Source organism: Symphalangus syndactylus, chromosome 14 (genome assembly GCF_028878055.3).
Source record: "Symphalangus syndactylus isolate Jambi chromosome 14, NHGRI_mSymSyn1-v2.1_pri, whole genome shotgun sequence".
In the NCBI taxonomy this organism is placed as follows: domain Eukaryota; kingdom Metazoa; phylum Chordata; class Mammalia; order Primates; family Hylobatidae; genus Symphalangus; species Symphalangus syndactylus.
This window is the reverse complement of record NC_072436.2, coordinates 111,623,512-111,640,643: the sequence shown is the minus strand read 5'-3', so window position 1 is coordinate 111,640,643 and position 17,132 is coordinate 111,623,512. Positions and strand designations below refer to the sequence as shown.

Here is a 17,132-nt window from a genome sequence, read left to right as displayed (position 1 = left end):
TGGAACTAGGTCTCCTTATGGGCCAAGTTTGAAGGGTTGGATGAGGTCATTAGTTTTTGTTTATTTTTTTGAGATAGAGCATTAGTTTTTATTTTTTATTTTATTTTATTTTATTTTATTTTATTTTATTTTATTTTATTTTATTTTATTTTATTTTTGAGGCAGGGTCTCACCCTGTCACCCAGGCTTCAGTGCAGTAAGACAATCTTAGCTCACTTCAATCTCCGCCTTCCAGGTTCTAGTGATTCTCATGGCTCAGCCTCCTGAGTATCTGGAATTACAGGTGTGTGCCACCACACCTGGGTGATTTTTATATTTTTAGTAGAGACTGGATTTTGCCATGTTGGCCAGGCTGTCTCAAACTCTTGGCCTGAAGTGACCCGCCTGCCTCCCAAAGTGCTGGAATTACAGGTGTGAGCCATTGCACCTGCCCAAGAGCATTAGCTTCTAATTGACCCCATGATGTTCAAGAATCTGAGCAGGTGGTCAAGAGGTGGTAGAGAGGACAGGAAGGCAGTGCTGAGCAGGCAGGGCTCTGGATCCCTCTTCTCCATCGATCTGTGAACTTTTGTTTATATCTGAGAGGGATGGAGGGAGGGAAAGAGAGAAAGAAGGGAGAAAGGGAGAGAGGAAGAGAGGAAGGGAGGAAACAGACAATTGAGATCACATGCTACACTACTAACTCATTCAAAAATAGCATTGTGCCATTGCTATTTCCTAGGTATGCCATTAGATATTCCATGAAAACTTGATTTGTAATGGTTATATAATATTCAAATGTGTTAATAGGTTACCTTCTGCTTAACCATTTCCCTATTTTAGACATGTGTGTTGCTTCTGATGCTTCATCATTCATTCATTTATCAAACATTTATCAGCAATGATGACTCACCAGACATTAACATAAGTAGGGTGTGGATTTTCTTATACATACATTTTTGACATAACTGCATATATATGCTTCCATAACTGTGTAGAATTTGGTATTTTTGCTCTTGTTGCTAATTGCTGGACTTCTTTAGTGAAAGACAGCCTGTTCTGGAAAGCCTGCTAATTTGGATGATAGGTTGGGTTGAAATCTGTGCAAATGATGAGCTTATCTGTTTCAGGGAACATAACTGGAGTTCTGGACACACTCTTTCCCAGGATTATAGTTATGAGATTAATAGGCACTGTTTTGATGGTATATGCCAGAAACATCAAAATATCCACTTTGTGACCTACAGCCTTAAAGGGATCATCTTGAAGGTATAGCTTTACATGTTGCCTAGTTTAGAGGTAGACGAGGCTGTAGAGAATGTCCGCTCCGACCTGTGCAGAAGGATCTGAGAGGCAGCCCCAGGGGTTGCTGTAAGACTTAGTGTTGCTGACTCCACTTAGAAGTAATCTCCAAACAACAACGACACCACGAAGTGTGTCATCATATACACTGAAGATAGCTGAGATTATACACTGCCTAAATTTCACTCAGAAAACATGATACAGATCATTTCTGGTTGAAAAGACAGTAAAGAAACTCCTAAACATACTTCTTTGTCCATAAATGGAAACCAGACAAAACAGGTTTGTAGATTTAAAGAGACCCTGCAAGGTGGTGATTCTGAAGTACCCCTTGGAGGGACCATGCCAAGTCTGAAGTGAAGCTGCAGAGTGAAGCAGTATCCAGGGACTGAGCTATTTCTGGCTGCAGCCTTTGTGTCATGAAATGGTGATAACTTGCCCCTTGCCCCATAATGTTCCTCTCCTCCCTGATGGCTCTGTAAGTTTGAGTGATGTCAGTCTCTTTGGAGGCAGCTAGGTTTGTTTGTGTCCTAGGACAGATGTCCCGAAAAAACAAGGCTAGACCCCGAAGAGCCTGGGCATCCATTAGGACGATGAAAGACTCTGTGGATAGAAAATACCATTAGTTTTTCTTCCTTCCTCTGTATTCTCTCTTTTTATCTCGTTCCCTGATAGCAAGCAAAGGGTAGGGAAATCTAAGTAGGAGGCTTCTATCCTTGACTGATTCTTTTTTTTTTTTTAATTTTTCTGCCTCCTAGGGGATAACTGAATTCATTGTATGCCTCTGGAAGAGACCAGAATTTCCTAACTCCTCCAAATTCCTGGGCAGGTTACCTCTCCCAACCTCAGTTCATCATTATTCTGCACTGAGTTATGTAATGATTTGATCGTGTTGAGGAGTAATTCACCTTTGTTCCCACCTACGTTAAGACTGATTACAAATCCTCATAAAATACTCATTATGCTCCCAAAAATGTTCTTAAGAATAGTCCGTTAGAAAGGAGGTAATGCTGCTGCTCAGAAGTGTGGGCTTCTGTCTAATTATGTGTAAATTATCTGAGTGGAACGTCAGATGTTTAGTGATAAACAGTTTGATGCGTCCCAGCAAAGTATCTAGTTTGTGAGGCAATATAATCAAAAGCAGCTTGTGTGCAGCAAATTGTAGATGGTATAACTTTGCATCTTTTTCAAGTTATTCTTATTGAAAGAAGTGGGAATTTGTCTGCAGCCCTTTAAGAATAGCAAACATTGTATTCTGCATTTTTTTAAGAAAGATAATTGATCCTTTGACTATACTGCTGTTCTCTTCTCAGAAGAAACATTAAAAAGTTGGATTTCTTAAGAAATGCAATTAACCGACTTTTATTTAATGATTTTTTTTCACGTTATTCATCCTGGAGGAATGGTATCTGTTGGTTATTAACAAAGATGAGGATGGATTTTCAGAAGCAAAATATCATGATATCCTACTGCAATGCATCTATGGTTACTCAGGGAAGATCCAATGTGGTTTGTATGTAGGTATCTCCTTCTTTAGGAAACCTTTTCTGAATTGCCTGCCTACATCTCCCACCCATCTCTGGGTGGGATGTTGTATATTCTCTGTGCCACCAGAAGAAAGTTATTCTAATAATCAAAGTGAATAAGACACCATTTAATTGGGATGAAGCCCCAATCGTCAGTGTAGCTAGTGGTAATTGAACCTAGATGTTCATAATCTGGGATCCTAAACTAGATGTTCTAATAATCTAGATGTTCATAAAATCCAGGTATTTAAACCTGAAAGCTCATTACTTCTTAGCCTCAGTAGTAGGGTTCCTTAAAGGCCCAAGAAGCTTGAGAGAAGTCTACCAGGGCAGATACCCCTCCAAAAATCAAAGCCAAGGACTTCTATAGGCAAAGAATGGTCAAGATATTTATTTAGCATAGCATGAGGAAGTTTAGTCCAACATAGAAAACAGAAATATCAGTTGAAATGAAATTAGTGTACTAGTTAACATAAGAATTCCCACCTCAGTGTTTGAGAACACTTTGCAGCTCTTCTAGAGACATTCTTATTAAAGAAGAAAGTGACTAACTGGAGAAGAAAAAGGGTATGAAAGTCTAGTAGGAGAAAATGACAGGCAAAAAAAAGGATACTAAGACATTAGTATTTTAGTGAAAAGAGGCAAGAATTCTATGTCAGCTCCTTATTGGTGGTGGATGAAGAATAATGTTAGCATAACCTATCATTCAGTTGATTCCATACGCAGCTGAATTGGTTGCTTAATGAATCCATAGTGGTGTTTGGCTCTGCTTGGTTTCCAAAATTGTAAGGTAAATTCCATGCACATGGTTTTAAGTTGGAAATGGTTGATATGGTTATACTTGGTATATACATTCAACGAACTGCCCAGTTGCAAATGTGTGCCTATTCACAAACCCCTTGATTGAATTGCAAGTATGCCAGCTAATTAGACATGTGTTCCATAATGCTTAAAGAGAGATCAAACCTCCGTCAGCGTCTCTAGATGGTCAAGTCTTAAATTTACCCAAGATCAAAATATCTACGTAAAGATTACTATGTATATGTGACATTCGCAAGCCAGAGGGTGTTGGACATTTTGAAGGCCAACCATTTAGATGATTGACTAAATATATTTATTTACATCATATAGATCTGTCCAATATTGCCAGCATATCCTTTTAAGAAAGTGTATTCATCCTTTTAGTGTTCAGTAAAATTTATCATGACTGTCTGTGGGATGCATTTATTTCATATTGACTTCTGTTTGTATCCTTTCCTATCCTACATTCTCTATAACCAGTCTTTTTGCAAGTCTGCAATTCATGACAAAAAGTCTAAAGGAATTTTATTTTTATTTCCTTTTCAGTGAAAACATATTACAAATTGCCAACTCATGATGTATTCACTTTGAACTTAAAATACCATTTGTTTAAAAAATGCAATAAAACCTGAAATGTACACTGATATTCATTCTGAAGATTAAAGCTGCCAATGAGTTATGGAGCTGGGCCAAGGCTGTCTTGTTCTCAGCCTAAATTTATCTTGTCGAAAGGGAATTATTCTGACCAGGGCTAGAGAGTGAAGATAGTTAAAATTTGATTGTTCAATTGCTTTCTTCTGGCTTTTTTTTTTTCTTAAAAAATATTTGATTATTTTTCTCTTAGGAGCTGGATTTGAAAATCTAAAGACTGATGACAGATGGATAAAAAGTCCTATTTTATCTGATTCTAAAAGTGACATAGGTTTCTGGAGATTCTTTTGTTTTTTTAAATATATTTCTTTACTTTTCTTTCTTTCTTTTTTTTTTTTTTAAACATGGATCTTTGGCCATGGGGGACCCCATGCTGAGTGCCTACCCTCTCTGACTTACACAGAGGAAGCTTCAGTGTAATAGAAATAAATGCTGCATTTTCTCTGTTTATAACATGTCACTTGGGCAAAGTGGTACAGTGTCTCTCTGGTAAAGCTGAAACGCGGATTTCTCAGAAATGTCTTGTTTTCAGTTAATGATATTTTCTGCTTTTCACCAGGTGGTCTCTTTGGGGCTTTGCTCTTGAATTCATTTCTCTGTGCGTAGGCCAGGCTTTCTGTTATTCATTTATTCAGCAGGCATTTACTGAGTCCTCACCACACTCAGGCATGAGCGCAGCGTCCAGGTTGCAGTGGCCACGGAAACCAGCCCTGTCCTATTGGTGCTCGCTGGCTTTGGGGTAAAGTGACAGGCTAATACTATATTATAGCCAGGGCCACATTAGACGTCAAAATAAAATGTTATGTGAACAGAGAGGAGGGATGGCCTGGCATGGAGGTGAGCTGGGGGCGTCAGGCTATCTGTGGTCACATCATTCTCTGAACTAGCAGACCAGGCATAATGTGCGATGTAAGCTCGCCCTGATGTTGCCTGACCTGAATGAGTGCTTCTCTGGAAAGAGCTTAGAGTTCCTCTTTCTCTTATGTGAAATCCCACAAGGAAAGGCAACTTCCAGAAATGGCCAAGCTTTCTATCTCTAAAGAGCCAGCCCTCAAGGACTCATGAGGACTGAAAGGGAAATTGATCATTGGCTCATTATGGTCCTGATCAGGTATGACCTTTGAGAAACCAGTGGGCCTGGTAAAAATATGGCAGCCAAGGTGGCCATATCGGCAGATGTTGCATTTGCTGACTCCATGGCCAGAGCCACATCAACTGCTCTGAGGGTGTTTTGTTCCCTCTGCGATTGGATCTGTATTCAAAACAGATTGTGCCTGCTATGGAAAGAGAGCCAGCTTGTGAATCCTGGCCGAGTTTGACTTCATTGACCACAGAGTTTTGGTTCTTTGCAAACACGAAGGAAAACATGATGTACACCTTGACTGAATTCAGCTGTTCTCCTCATCCATCCAGGCTTGTCTTCATTGCAAATGAGCAAACTTGTGTTTCAGAGGACTTAGGTAACTTCCCCAGCTTCACTTAGATCTGGGTGTTCTGCCTTCCAGAATACAGTCCTTCTTCTCCCACCACAGACCCTAAGACTATTAAGAGTAGGTCATCCCCAACCTGTTGGTTAAGAAAGACATTCACAGTATCTGCACAATGTCTAAGGGATCCCCAGGATCACCTCACCTTTGTCCAAAGAGAATAATAAGGTGTTGGTAGATAAGAGGGAGGCCCATGTGCCTCTGCCATTAGGTTCTGTGACAGGGAGTCCACGTGGAGATCATCATGTGATAAACGCCACTATGGCTGTAGTCCAGGGACAAGCTTGAGTGACATCTCAGTAGGGCAGCTACCTTCGGAGAGCCCTCCCCACGTAAGGACAGAGTGGCTGGGGCAGTCACCTGGCATCCTAGAACATATTTCTCTAGAGGGGCCCTGCTGACGTTTTGGACCAGATTGATAGTACATTGACACGAGTTTTATCCATTGTAGGATGTTTGGCAAAATCCCTGGCCTCTCCCCACTAAGACAGCAGTAACACCCTTTCCTCTTGGAGTCAAAACATTGTCCAGTATCCCCTGGGGTGCAAAATCACCCCCTGCTTGAGAACCACTATCCTATGGCCATATTTATAGTCACTAAAGAAAGAGTACATAATGGCAGCTACTCTGGGCCTCTTGAGTCAATTGCATGTGATTCCTTCCCTCCCTCCCTCCCTGCCTCCCTCTCTGCCTCCCTGCCTCCCTGCCTCCCTGGCTCCCTGCCTCCCTCACTCCCTCCCTCCCTCCTTCCTTCCTTCCTTCTTTCCTTCCAAGACAGAGTGAGTCCCCTTCACCCAGGCTGAAGTGCAGTGACACAATCTTGGCTCATTGCAACCTCCGCCTCCTGGGTTCAAGCAATTATCCTGCCTCAGCCTTCTGAATAGCTGGGGTTACAGGTGTGTGCCACCACACCTGGCTAATTTTTATATTTTTAGTAGAGATAGGGCTTCACTGTGTTGGCCAAGCTGGTCTCAAACTCTTGACCTTAAGTGATCTGCCTGTGCCAGCCTCCCAAACTGTTGGGACTACAGGCGTGAGCCACCGCCCCCAGTGCAATTGCATGTGTATTTAATGAGCTTCTGCTTAGGGGGTAGTTTAGCATACACTTGGAGGCAGATGGGTTGCTTCCCTTATTATGTGAGAGCCAGGTGACTTTGTGCCAAAACACTTGCCTGCTTTATATTTTAGCCCTCTCTTCTTTGTTGTTTGTTTGTTTGTTTGTTTGTTTTTTGGAGACAGAGTCTTGCTCTGTCGCCCAGGCTGGAGTGCAGTGGTGCTATCTCGGCTCACTGCAAGCTCCGCCTCCCGGGTTCAAGCGATTCTCCTGCCTCAGCCTCCCCAGAGCTGGGACTATAGGCACCCGCCACCACGCCCAGCTAATTGTTTGTATTTTAGTAGAGACGGAGTTTCACCGTGTTGCCCAGGCTCGTCGCGAACTCCTGAGCTCAGGCGATCCGCCTGCCTTGGCCTCCCAAAGTGCTGGGATTACAGGTGTGAGCCACTGCGCCTGGCCTAGTCCTCTCTTCTATAAAACACAGGTAGTTCTAACACTGTATATCTCTCCGAAGTTTGTAGTGAAAAAGGATTGCACACATACACACACACAGAGACCATTATGTGAGTGTTAACTACTATTCTTATTACCATTTTCTGGGCACAATATCTGGTGTTGGAAGACAGAGAAAATACACAGCATGTTCTTTTCTTCATGGGGTTTCTAGTCTAGATGAGAAGACAGTGTCCAGACACTGAGAGCAATATGCAAATCAGTCATCATAAACTGAGTGACTGTCAGGGGAGAGTCTATTGAGGGAAAAGTGGGTTATTTATAGTTTGCTTAAGTTTGAATCCAGGAGATAACCTTGACCTCCTCTCTGCAGACCAAAATAATCTTTATTTCTGTCTTTTCCTCCCTCCCTTTCTTTTCTTTTCCTTTTATTTTTATTTTCTTTTCCTTTTATTTTTCTTTTCTTTTCCTAGAAAAGGTTTTGCTCTGTCACCCAGGCTGGACAGGAGGTCAGTGGCACAATTATAGCTCACTGCAACCTCTACCTCCTGGGCTCCAGCAATCCTCCCACCTCAGCCTGCAGAGTAGCTGGGACCACAGGCACATGCCATCACACCTGGCAATTTTTTTGTATTTTTTGTAGAGACAGGGTTTCTCTTTGTTGCCCAAGCTGGTCTCAAACTCCTGAGCTCAGGTGATCCACCCACCTCAGCCTCCCAAAGTGCTGGGATTACAGGTGTGAGCCACCGCACCCGGCCTACTAAAGCGATTTCTAAAAAGGAGGACAGAATCCACCACGCACCGCCCCAAACACGTTTTCTTTCCGGCATTTGCTCAGACTAACAGAGGAACAAGTAATGGCGTTTGCAAAGGGGATTTCATTTATTCCTGGGTGCCACAGATATTTGTTCACCCCCAACTCATTGCAAGGCACAGGGTCTTAGGAATTCTTTAATTGTAAGGAACAGAAACTCACCCTGTTTGAAGATATCTCGTTATAAGAATCAAAAAATATTTCACAAAACTCAATTGCATGAAATATGGGGAAATACATGGATATTAAAAGTTACCAGGCAGATTTTCTGCTGTCTTTTGCTCTTGCACCCTCTACCTGGAGGCTTCTGCTGTCTGTTCTCTGGTTGATTAAGCTTTCTTTTCCCCATTATCATTCTTTAAAAAAAATATTTCCACAGGTTTTTGGGGGAACACGTGGTGTTTGATTACATGAGTAAGTTCTTCACAGGTGATTTGTGACATTTGGGTGCACCCATCACCTAAGCAGTATACACTGCATCCAATTTGTAGGCTTTTACCCCTCACCTCCTTCCCACCCTTTCTCACTACCCTTTCTCCCTGAGTCCCCAAAGTCCACTGTGTCATTCTTATGCCTTTGCATTCTCATAGCTTAGGTCCCACTTATAAGTGAGAACATACAATGTTTGGTTTCCCATTCCTGAGTTACTTCACTTAGAATAATAGTCTCCAATCTCATCCAGGTTGCTGCAAATGCCATTAATTCATTACTTTTTTATGGTTGAGTAGTCCATCGTGTGTGTGTGTGTGTGTGTGTGTGTGTGTGTGTGTGTGTGTATCACAGTTTCTTCAATGCATTCATCGATTGATGGGCATTTGGGTTGGTTCCGCATTTTTGCAATTGTGAATTATGCTGCTATAAATATGCATGTGCAAGTATCTTTTTTGTATAATGACTTCTTTTCCTCTGGGTAGATCAAATGGTAGTTCTACTTTTAGGTCTTTAAGGAATCTCCACATGGTTTTCGATAGTGGTGGATTAAGCATTTTGACTTTGTGGGCCTCCCTCTGGTTGTCTCTCTCTGTTCATTCATCCCCTAGTGCTTGGTCTAGCTTTCAGTTTTTCATGGCCTTCCTGCCTGGTCCCCCAGTCTGCCTCCGCAGTCTCTACACTCCAATCCAGCATTCCTGAGAGGGAGAAGATCTCATTGAACCAACATGGATCAGTGTCCCCCATGAGTTCCCACAGCTGGAAAGATTTAGGGGAGCTCACTAGGTAGATGATGGTACCTCTTACGTGGTGGAAGGGTGTATGAATTTGCTAAGAAAGTGGTATGGGTGGAGGAAAATGGTTGGCACTTCCATAACACCTCCCCTCTGTGTTGGCCAGGGAAACACCCTCGACATTCTGTATCTCCGTCCCCTAGATCGCCTCTCCGTAAACACCACTCAGCCTCACCCTGCACAGAAGCTGTATCCTTACTCAGTTTTTCTTACTTGGCATCTTCTAAAATAAGACTTTCATATTGTTGCTTCCTAGGGTCACCCAGAGCTTGCCAGAAGTGAGAAAGGATCTCTTCTGGTCTTGATCTAGATCATCTCATCAGATCATTGCATCAAAGTCAGGTTTACTGAGGCATAATTTACACATGGTCAAATGTACTCATTTTAGCACACAGTTCTTCAAGTTTCAATAAGTGCATACAGTGATGTAACAACCACCAGCATCCACATGATTTGGAGCATATTCGTCATTCCAAAAACTTTCCTAGGGACTGGTTATAGTTAGTCCCCAACTCTAGATCCTGGGAATTGCCAATCTCTTTTCTGTCCCTATAGTGTTGGTGTCTCCAGAATGTCCTACAAATGGAATCAGAAGTAGGTAGCCTTTTGGCCTGCCTATCTCTGTGTAATGGATTTTGAGATTCATCCAGGTAGTTGCATGTATCAGTAGTTCTTTCTTCCGTTTTATTGCTGAGTAGCCTTCTATTGTATGGATGCACCATAGTTTATTCACTAGTTGAAGGGCAGTTGTGTTGTTTCCAGTTTTTGCTGATTATGAAACAGTTGCTGTAAGCATTTATGTACAGGTAATTCTGTATAACAATTCTTAGTTCTCCTGGGTAAATTCCTAAGAGTGGTGTTGTTGGATTGAGAAGTATGTTTATGTTTAACTTTATTCATTCATTTAAGATATAGACTCCTGCTCTGTATCCCAGGCTGAAGTACAGTGGCACTATCACAGCTCACTGCAGCCTTGAAATCTTGGGCACAAGCAATCCTCCCACCTCAGCCTCCTGAGCAGCTGGGACCACAGGCACTCACCACCACGCCCGGTTAATTTTTTAACTTCTTGTGGAGATGAGGTCCTGCTATATTGTCCAGATTGATCTCGATCTGGGCTCAAGCAGTCCTCCCACCTCAGCCTCCCACAGTGCTAGGATGACAGGCATGAGCCACCATTCCTGACCCTTTTTAACTTCATAAAGATGTTTTTTAAGAGAGGCAGAGGACAGAGTAGTAGTTTGGGTGTTTAAGCCTGGATCTGATACTTCCTAGCTGTGCGACCTCACGGTTTATCTGTGCCTTACTGGATTGCAGCAGAATTAATGGCAAAATAATAACTCTGCACAAGTTCAGGGTGGTCACTGCCTGGGTGTTAGAGCTTTAAGATGGCCCCTCATCTTTTGGCCACTGCCTTCTTGTACTGGATGTTCCTTCTCTATTGCCTGAGCTTGCACACCCTTTCTTACATCCCTGCCACACACTGTTTCCTTTTCTGGAACATTTTCCCACCCACCTTTCTCCTCGCCAACGCCTCGTCCCTCCATTGCCCAATGAAATGCCGCCTCTTCAGAAAAGCCTTCCCTCACCCTCAGTCTCAATCCAGCCCTTTGCTATCTATAGATTCCTTACTTTTTTTTTTTTTTATTTTAGCAACCTGTTCTTTTCCTTTATAGCATTTACCACAGTGGGCCTCAGAAAATTAACTGTGTAATTTGATTTTTAATTGGAATTTTTATTGAGATAATTGCAGATTCACATGCAGCTGTAAGGAATAATACAGAGAGTTCCAATGTTCCCTTTACACAGTTTTCCCCAATGGTAACATTTGGCAAAATTAAGGTACAGTGATCACATCTAGGATATTGATGTTGGTATAACCCACTGATTTTATTCAAATTTCCCCAGTTTTACTTGCATTAATTGTGTGTGTGTATGTGTGTGTGTGTGTGTGCAGCGGTGGTAGTTGTATTTGGTTTTATACAATTTTACGGCACATGTAGGTTTGGGCATCCAACACCACAGTCAGGATAACAAACATTTCCATCACCACTGGATGCCTTCTGTTTTTCTTTTTACAACTACCCCCCCTCCCACTCCCACTTCCTAATTTCTGGCAAACACTAATCTTCTCTCCATTTAAAAGCTTGGACATTTCAAGAAATGGACCCAGGTAGTACCTGACTTTTAGGCGTTGATATTTTTTGATCAACATAATTCCCTGGAGACTCATTGAAACTGCTGTGTGTATAAACAACTTATTCCTTTTCGTTGCTGTGTAGTATTCCATGGTATGGATGTACCACAGTTTGTTTAACTGTTCATCTGTTGATGGATATCTGGACTAATCCCTGGATTTAGTTCTTATAAATAAAACTATTACAAATCTTCAAGTGCAGATTTTTGTGTGAACACAAGTTTTCATTTCTCTGAGATACGGGCTCAAGAAAGAACATGTTAGGACATGAGTTTTATAAGAAACTGATTGATTTTTAACTGTGTCTCTGCCAATAGACTTTAAGTTCCAGCCGGGTAAGTAGACTGAGTTTTGTTTGTTTGTCTGCTTGTTTGTATCTTTAATCAGCATACTGGGAACACTGTACAATTCTTAGAACATAATTTACCACTCTATAAATATTTATAGATGATTTAAATAAGGAATGAATGAGTGAATGCATGAATACCAATGCTGGCATAGGGATTAAATGAAATAATGTATGTAAATCATGTTCAGAATGTCTAGCATGGAGTAAGCTCTAATAGGTAAACCCTTGTAGCACAATCGCCATTGTAAGATATGATTTTGGTTGAGGGTGACATGAGGAAGTTTCACATCCTTCCACCTTCAGCATCGTACAAACGTCACGTGGCTTCACAGGATCCCAAGGGTCTAGATTCTTGCCGCTTTATTTCTTTAAATAAAAGCCTATCTTGTGAAAATACTCAAAAGTGTCAGAGTGGGAATTTGGGTTTCATACTTTCATACCTTCTTATTTACTTTTTTTGAGATGGAGTCTTGCTCTGTCACCTAGGCTGAAGTGCAGTGATGCCATCTCAGCTCACTGCAGCCTCCCCTCCCGGGTTCAAGCAATTCTCCCTGCCTCAGGCTCCTGTGTAGCTGGAATTTCAGGTGCCCACCACCATGCCTGGCTAATTTTCGTGGTTTTTTTTTTTTTTTTTTTTTGAGACAGAGTCTCACTGTGTCACCCAGGATGGAATGCAGTGGCATGATCTCGGCTCACTGCAAGCTCCGCCTCCTGGGTACACACCATTCTCCCACCTCAGCCTCCCAAGTAGCTGGGGCTACAGGTGCCCGCCACCATGCCTGGCTAATTTTCTTTTTGTATTCTTAGTAGAGACCGGGTTTAGCCATGTTGGCCAGGCTGGTCTTGAACTCCTGGCCTCAGATGATCTACCCACCTCAGCCTCCCGAAGTGCTGGGATTACAGGTGTGTGTCACCATGCCTGGCCCTGGGCTTCATACTTTAAAGAAGGTACTGCTTAAATAGGTCGGGGTGAAGCTACATAACCACTTTCCTCATTGAACATGAGCGCAGGCAATGCATGATAGAAGCTGTGGGAGTGTGAGGATGTGTGGCACAAAAGAGGTTAACTTTGTTCCAGGATCATCATGGTCCCAGAGTGTGACATAAATATTGGTGAAGCCAGTGGAGTTAGCACAGTACTTAATAGAGAGAGAAAATTAGTGATTCTCATATGCCCGAGGAAAGTGCAGGTCTTCATAATGTCTTGATCTATGTACAAAGAGCTAGTAAAGACAAGCAGTCCTCATAATAAAAATAGAAATGAGGTTTTCCCGACGAAGATGCCACCAGAATGATGAGCTGTCACACAGGACCTGGAGAGACAAGAAAGAAACTTCTTTGGTGACTATAATTAGGATTCCATGGAGAGCAGCAGTGTGCAGGAGCTATGCCAGGGTGCTCTCTTTCTCTTTCTAGAATCACCATCAAACTAGCTCTAAAGGGCCAGGACAGCGAGTAGGTGCAAGCTGATCCTTGGTGGACCAAGCCCTTATTCCCCACAGGCCATGGTGATGCTCTGACCTGGGGTGTAATAGGCAAGAAGTGTTTTCAGTCTGTGACTTGGGCTACTTAAATGGAAGAAGATAAAACCTTTATTTTTCCTTATAACGAAAGTACTTTACGTTCATTATTAAAAACTTGGATTGATTGACAATTTTAAAAAATGATAAAAGTCACCTCTCAACACCCCATTTGGGTGTTTCCTCAAAGCTTTGAAAATATCTATGTAGATCTATAGGTTTAAATTTAGAAAGAGATAAGTTTAGAACTGGATAACACAAATTAGTTTATGATAGATTTTACATATATGGGGTATTACCCAAAAAGTATGGATTTGCATATTACCTTCCCCCCCACATTTTGTGTACATTTTTCTGCTTCTTAAAGTGTTTTTCCCTATGTGTATTTTCAAAATACACATAGTTTGTGAGGATGTAGCCCAAATGAAATGAGTGATGTGTGACTGGCTGTTGAACAAAAAATCCAAACCAATCTGATGTGTATTTGCAGGCTGAGATCTGTTTTCCTCATGTTCTGTGGAAGGGAAGGAGCAGAACAGTAACATGGTCTCCTTTAGATGTTGGATCAAGGCCTGAGATTTTTCTACCTTCACCCTGGTTTCCATATAACAGGGAAATCCTAGGGTGGTTTAAGATACCCACAAGCGCCCTGGGGAGGCGGCATCTACCTGAACTGTAGTTTGGGATCCTGTAATTCAATTTAATTTCTGGAGAAAGAACGCACTCTCAGAGAACTCTCACAGCAATTGTTCAACTTTCAGACATTCTACTTGGAAAACCATTTAAGGAATGCATCATGCAATAAAGTAGAAGATCCAAGGTGAGAAAATCACACTCACCTGAGTTAGGGCCTCAGGGTATACATTTAAATAAGTTATTTATCTTCCGTCACCCTCAGCTTACTCACCTGTGAAATGGGAGGAGTCATATCACCTCGTTTATCAGATTTCTAGGAAGATGAAATAAGATAATAAATATAAAACCCTTGGCATAGTATCTACCACACAGTAAATGCTAAGTAATTCTTAACTTTGCTATTACTGGCCGCAGTGCAGTGGCTCACACCTATAACCGCAGTACTTTGGGAGGCTGAGCTGGGCAGATCACTTGAGGTCAGGAGTTCGAGACCAGCCTGGCCAACATGATGAAATGCCATCTCTACTAAAAATACTAAAATTAGCCAGGCATGATGGCACATGCCAATAATCCCAGCTACATTGGAAGCTGAGGCAGGAGAATCACTTGAACCCAGGATATGGAGGTTACAGTGAGCTGAGAGGGCACCACTGCACGCCAGCCTGTGTGATAGAGCAATACTCCATCTCAAAAAACAACAACAACAACAACAACAACAAAAAAAAAAAAACGAAAAAACAAAAACTTTGTTGTTACTTCTTAAAATATTTCTTGGACTTGTGTGTACATCTTGATAGGACACTGGCTATGCAGGGGAACAACATTGGAATCATTTGTCTGGTGAGAGGCAGGGGTTGGAGAAAAGAGAGTCACAGCCTGCTGAGAATCTGAGTGATATTAGAGGAAGTATGGGCACCCTGGAGGTTAGTGTTTTCACTAAAGAGATCATAAATTATTAACATCCCACAGAGTTACCCAGAAGAACACTCATGCCAGATCCTGCCTGCTATATAAGAGAGCCTCCTTAGAGATGTCTGTGGCTCAGTTATAAAGAAGAAAAAGCAGTCAGGATGATGATGGGTATTACAATTGCTTCCTTAGTCAAACACTAGAGTTGAGGGAGAAAGCAAGATTTGAAGTAACAGTGGGCTCTCCTTAGAAAAATTAAAGAGGTGGCTCCCTTTGTTTCTAGCCTAAGAGAACAGGGCTGGCTGTCTTTCCCACAAAGGTCAATGTACATTGCCTTACTTTTGTGTTTACAATCAACAATAGCCAGATTATCATTACTGATACCAACGTTACTGCCACCATTATCATCATCACCATCACCATCATCATCAACAAGACTATCACTGTCACCACCATTATGATTATCAACATCATCATCATCGTTATGACAATCACCTTCATCATCATCATCACCATAATCACATCACCATCATTATGATAATCGTGATCATCATGGTGATCAATGCCATCATTATTACAATCACTTTAATCATAGTCATCACCATCATCATCACCGTGATCATGACCATCAGCATCACCACCACCACCATCATCATTATCACAATTATCCTTGAAGCTGATATGTATTACGCACTTACTAGGTGCTAAGGGGTTGCACTAAGAAATTTAGTGTATTATCCCATGCTCTCAAATTTAGTCTTGTGAGATAAAAATATTCATGCTTGTGTCATTTATAAATAAGGACTCAAGACTCAGGAAGTTTTAAATAACTTGCCAAAAGCCACTGAGCTAGTCTGCTGTAGTTCAAAGATTCAGAACCAGGAGGTCTGTCTCCCCAGTCCTTATCATCCATTTCATTATCAAGAAGGTAGGACAAGGTTAGGATAAACTCTGTGGCCCCAGAATAAGCTCTTTTAATTCTTATTATTTTTCTTTCATAGGAGAGTAAACCTATAATCTGTGCTTCCCAGGGTTACATGGCAAACCACTTTCTCAAATACATACATACATTTACACCAGTAGAAACCATTTTAGAAATAAATGTTACAGGAAATTCCATCTATAAGAGAGATAAAAGGAGCAGGATAAAAGATACATTTTATGACTTCAAATATGAAGCATGTATCATAAAGGCAATTAGTGAGAAAATGAGGCTATTTTGATGAACACCAATATTTGAAATTGGGAGTATGGATAGCTAATATTGTTTTCAATTAGCCTCATAATCCAATTCATATCAGTATTTTAATTTGTTGCCTGCTATTGAGAAGATGCTGGTTCGCACACTGATACTGAGATACAAAAGGTAATTTTTTAACCAGGTGACCTTAAAATATCTCATTAATCTGGAATGTAAGCTCCATGTCCTTTCTTAGTTGACCACTGTATCTCCAAGGCCAGCACCATGCTTCGCACAGACACTATTTTCAAAAGGTAGCTGACGATTGAATAAATGCATTAACCAACTAGTAAATTAAATGAATCTCAGAAACATGAAAATGGAAGAGGACTAATATTTTCATTTTCAAATTTTCTCATTCGCTCAACTAATATTTAACAAGCATCCACTACAGTAAGCCACGTGCTATTCTAAGGTGATGAGGATGCAACATTAAGGGGGGAAAATACCATTCTCATAGGACATGTGCAAGCCGCTGTGTACAGGTCGGGGGTGTGGAGGTTAGACAGAAAATAGACAAGGAAGTCACTATTAACACTCGCTGTAACATTTAGAAGCAGACAGCTTACCTAAGCCTTCTGAGTCTCAGCATGCTTGTGGGTAAAGTAGTATTATCGGTATGTACCCAGCAATACCCCTGTGAAGAATAAACAGAAACACACAGAGGTGCTATCATCCTCGCCTCCATCTCAATATTGCAAAACATACAAGGATGCACATTTCATTCTGTGATTATTTATTTAACCAGGCACTGGGCATTCTGGGATTTGTACATTCATATCATTAAAGCAGTTCAGCCAAAGAACATATATTTGGAGAGGTTTTAACATGCACTGGGCATAAGTGATTATAGCCCTAGGTTCAAGGTGACCAGTATCTGGACAGAGGGAGATATGTAGAAGAAGTACCAGTTACGTTGCAAGGTAAGATGTGCAGAACCAGCTTAAAGCACTCAATACTGTGCCCTCACCAGCGGAAGGTGTCACTGATG

General features: G+C 41.5%; 1 protein-coding gene and 1 long non-coding RNA gene across 23 annotated transcripts in view; one reads left to right on the top strand and one right to left on the bottom strand.

The window, feature by feature from the left end:
• RBFOX1 (RNA binding fox-1 homolog 1) overlaps positions 1-17,132 on the top strand; it is a 2,507,416-nt gene that overhangs the window by 2,065,735 nt on the left and 424,549 nt on the right. The window lies entirely within an intron of this gene.
• The window catches only part of LOC134732521 (uncharacterized), a 28,252-nt gene continuing 13,125 nt past the window's right edge, over positions 2,006-17,132 (bottom strand). For both annotated transcript variants that reach the window (XR_010115794.1, XR_010115793.1), the window contains one exon: positions 2,006-16,778. This is a non-coding gene — a long non-coding RNA (uncharacterized lncRNA). The remainder of the gene's footprint in view (positions 16,779-17,132) is intronic.